Consider the following 4,884-nt stretch of genomic DNA (forward strand, 5'->3'; position numbering starts at 1 on the left):
TACCCTAATAATAATTGTAAATATTCATCTCATCTAATGCGCGCGCTGTTGCTTTGTCTCTGCGTGTAGTAGTTAAGAGAGCCAGTTTAAGGGCGGAGAAGTGGGAAGGAAAGGAAAGTCTCTGAAGCAAACTTGTAGCGCCGCGGTTTTAAAGCGCAACCGTGGTAGAGAAACGGAAGGCGATATAAGCGTGCCTGGCCATGATACGCACACGACAAACCGCCTTAAAAAATTTAGACTTGAGAGAAAGCTTCGTTAACAACACGTCATTCAGCACTCGAATACGACGAGAGAAATTTTTGAGACGTGGAAAATTCCCCTGAAATAAATCTGGTTTGCGAGACAAATGCTTGTATGTATTGAACCTCATAAAGATGAGGGGGGAAGTATGCGCTCACCGAGAGGGCATCGTCAGCACGACACCACCACCAGGCACCTTACAGAGATGTCGAGAGCTTCGCGGCCGGAACGAAGCCTCCCCTCTCTGCCGACCAAGAATGGAAAACGCGCTTTCCGATCGCTCAAGGTTGCGCGGCAATAGTGTAGCTCTAGCATCTAGCAAAAGCTTAAATAGGTGCGAGGGCGGCACGCATAGCGTGGAAAGCTAGCCGCCAGAATAGCTATCTCAAGTACTGCTGCTGGCGAGGGCAAAATACCTTCGTGTAAATATAATAACCCTAATAAGACTTCTTTCAAAGAAAAAAAAAACAGAAAAAAAGGAAACGGCTCAGAAGGCTATACTACGAGAGCTATGACTGATACACATCTATATATATGTATTCATCTCATCTATGGAATCACATGCGCGCGCTGTTGCTTTGTCTCTGCGTGTAGTTGTTAAGAGAGCCAGTTTAAGGACGGAGAAGGAGGAAGGAGAGGAAAGCAATATTGCAGCGCCGTGGTTTTAAAGCGCAACCGTGGTAGGGAAACGGAAGGAGATATAAGCATGCGTGTCAATGATACGCACACGACAAACTGCCTTAAAATATTTAGACTTGAGGGGAAGCTTCGTTAACAAACAATAATACGGCAGTCAGCACTCGAATATAATTATAACTTCAATGTTGCCCGGAAAGGTAGTTCAGTCGGTTGGTTCGTCAAGCCACCGGTTACTTTCAAGCGCCATGGCTCCTGCTCCGAGCCTCATACTTATGTGGAAAGGGACTGATACTGTCCGCGACAGTCGATTGTTGCTGATTCTGAGTGGTTGGTTGGCATAATTTCTTGGAAAAATGGCCGCCAGAGGAGCAGCGTGAAGGCGAGCGGCTTTAGAGACTAGGAAAACTGCCTTAACATATTTAGAATTTGAGGGGAAGCTTCGTTAACAAACTATACCACAGCAATCAGCACTCGAATATAATTATAACTCTAATATTATTGTAAATATTCATCTCATCTAATGCGCTCGCTGTTGCTTTGTCTCTGCGTGTAGTAGTTAAGAGAGCCAGTTTAAGGGCGGAGAAGTGGGAAGGAAAGGAAAGTCTCTGAAGCAAACTTGCAGCGCCGTGGTTTTAAAGCGCGACCGTGGTAGAGAAACGGAAGGAGATATAAGCGTGCGTGGCCATGATACGCACACGACAAACTGCCTTAAAATATTTAGACTTGAGGGAAAGCTTCGTTAACAAACTATAACACGGCAATCAGCACCCGGATACGGCGAGAGAAATTACTGAGACGTGGAAAATTCCCTTGAAATAAATCTGGTTTGAGACAAATGCTTGTATGTATAGAACCTCTTAAAAGATGAGGGGGGAAGTATGCGCTCACCGAGAGGGCATTGTCAGCACGAGACCACCACCAGGCACCTTACAGAGATGTGGAGAGCTTCGCGGCCGGAACGAAGCCTCCCCTCTCCGCCGGCCAAGAATGGAAAACGCGCTTTCCGATCGCTCAAGGTTGCGCGGCAATAGTAGAGCTCTAGTGTCTAGGAAAAGCTTAAACAGGTGCGAGGGCGGCACGCATAGCGTGGAAAGCTAGCCGCCAGAATAGCTATCTCAAGTACTGCTGCTGGCGAGGGCAAATACCTTCGTGTAATTACAATAACCCTAATAGGACTTCTTTAAAAAAAAAAGAAAAAAAGAAACGGCTCAGAAGGCTATGTTACGAGAGCTATGACTGATACATATCTATATATATGTATTCATTTCATCTATGGGATCGCATGCGCGCGCTGTTGTTTTGTCTCTGCGTGTAGTAGTTGAAGGAGAGGAAAGCAATATTTCAGCGCCGTGGTTTTGAAGCGCAACCGTGGTAGGGAAATGGAAGGCGATATAAGCATGCGTGTCCATGATACGCACACGAAAAACGGCCTTAAAATATTTAGACTTGAGGGGAAGCTTCGTTAATAAACTATAACACAGCAATCAGCACTCGAATATAATTATAACTTTAATGTTGCCCGGAAAGGTAGCTCAGTCGGTTGGTTCGTCAAGCCACCGGTTACATTCAAGCGCCATAGCTCCTGCTCCGAGCCTCATACTTATGTGGAAAGGGACCGATGTTGTCCGCGACCGTCGATTTTTGTTGATTCTGAGTGGTTGGAAGGCATAATTTCTTGGAAACAAGGCCGCCAAAGGAGTAGCGTGAACTCGAGCGGCTTTAGAGACTAGGAAAACTGCCTTAAAATATTTTGACTTGAGGGAAAGCTTCGTTAGCAAACTATAACACGGCAATCAGCACTCGAATACGACGAGAGAAATTATTGAGACGTGGAAAATTCCCTTGATATAAATCTGGTTTGCGAGACAAATGCTTGAATGTATTGAACCTCTTAAAAGATGAGGGGGGAAGTATGCGCTCACCGAGAGGGCATCGTCAGCACGAGACCACCACCAGGCACCTTACAGAGATGTGGAGAGCTTCGCGGCCGGAACGAAGCGTTCCCTCTCGGACGGCCAAGAGTGGAAAACGCACTTTCCGATCGCTCAAGGTTACGCGGCAATAGTATAGCTCTAGCGTCTAGGAAAAGCCTAAACAGGTGCGAGGGCGGCACGCATAGCGTGCAAAGCTAGCCGCCAGAATAGCTGTCTCAAGTACTGCTGCTGGCAAGGGCAAAATACCTTCGTGTAATTATAATAACCCTAATAGCACTTCTTTCAAAGAAAAAAAGAAAAAAAAGGAAGCGGCTCAGAAGGCTATACTACGAGAGCTATGACTGATACATATCTATATATATGAATTCATCTGATCTATGGAATCGCATGCGCGCGCTGTTGCTTTGTCTCTGCGTGTAGTATTTAAGAGAGCCAGATTAAGGGCGCCGAAGGAGGAAGGAGAGGAAAGCAATATTGCAGCGCCATGGTTTTAAAGCGCAACCGTGGTAGGGAAACGGAAGGCGGTATAAGCATGCGTGTCCATGATACGCACACGACAAACTGCCTTAAAATATTAAGACTTGAGGGGAAGCTTCGTTAATAATCTATAACACGGCAATCAGCACTCCAATATAATTATAACTTCAATGTTGCCCGGAAAGTTAACTCAGTCGGTTAGTTCGTCTAGCCACAGGTTACTTTCAAGCGCCATAGCTCCTGCTCCGAACCTCATACTTATGTGGAAAGCGACTGATGTTGTCAGCGACAGTCGATTTTGCTGATTCTGAGTGGTTGGAAGGCATAATTTCTTGGAAAAATGGCCGCCAGAGGAGCAGCGTGAACGCGAGGGCTTTAGAGACTAGGAAAACTGCCTTAAAATATTTAGACTTGAGGGGAAGCTTCGTTAACAAACTATAACACGGCAATCAACATTCGAATGTAATTATTACCCTAATAATAATTGTAAATATTCCTCTCATCTAATGCGCGCGCTGTTGCTTTGTCTCTGCGTGTAGTAGTTAAGAGAGCCAGTTTAAGGGCGGAGAAGTGGGAAGGAAAGGAAAGTCTCTGAAGCAAACTTGTAGCGCCGTGGTTTTAAAGCGCGACCGTGGTAGAGAAACGGAAGGAGATATAAGCGTGCGTGGCCATGATACGCACACGACAAACTGCCTTAAAATATTTAGACTTGAGGGAAAGCTTCGTTAACAAACTATAACACGGCAATCAGCACCCGGATACGGCGAGAGAAATTACTGAGACGTGGAAAATTCCCTTGAAATAAATCTGGTTTGAGAGACAAATGCTTGTATGTATAGAACCTCTTAAAAGATGAGGGGGGAAGTATGCGCTCACCGAGAGGGCATTGTCAGCACGAGACCACCACCAGGCACCTTACAGAGTTGTGGAGAGCTTCGCGGCCGGAACGAAGCCTCCCCTCTCCGCCGGCCAAGAATGGAAAACGCGCTTTCCGATCGCTCAAGGTTACGCGGCAATAGTATAGCTCTAGCGTCTAGGAAAAGCCTAAACAGGTGCGAGGGCGGCACGCATAGCGTGCAAAGCTAGCCGCCAGAATAGCTGTCTCAAGTACTGCTGCTGGCAAGGGCAAAATACCTTCGTGTAATTATAATAACCCTAATAGCACTTCTTTCAAAGAAAAAAAGAAAAAAAAAGGAAGCGGCTCAGGAGGCTATACTACGAGAGCTATGACTGATACATATCTATATATATGTATTCATCTCATCTATGGGATCGCATGCGCGCGCTGTTGTTTTGTCTCTGCGTGTAGTTGTTGAAGGAGAGGAAAGCAATATTTCAGCGCCGAGGTTTTAAAGCGCAACCATGGCAGGGAAACGGAAGGCGATTTAAGCATGCGTGTCCATGATACGCACCCGACACACTGCCTTAAAATATTTAGACTTGAGGAGAAGCTTCGTTAATAAACTATAACACGGCAATCAGCACTCGAATATAATTATAACTTCAATGTTCCCCGGAAAGGTAGCTCAGTCGGTTGGTTCGTCAAGCCACCGGTTACATTCAAGCGCCATAGCTCCTGCTCCGAGCCTCATAC

Source organism: Dermacentor andersoni, unplaced genomic scaffold (assembly GCF_023375885.2).
Source record: "Dermacentor andersoni unplaced genomic scaffold, qqDerAnde1_hic_scaffold ctg00000039.1, whole genome shotgun sequence".
NCBI classification, from domain to species: Eukaryota; Metazoa; Arthropoda; class Arachnida; order Ixodida; family Ixodidae; genus Dermacentor; species Dermacentor andersoni.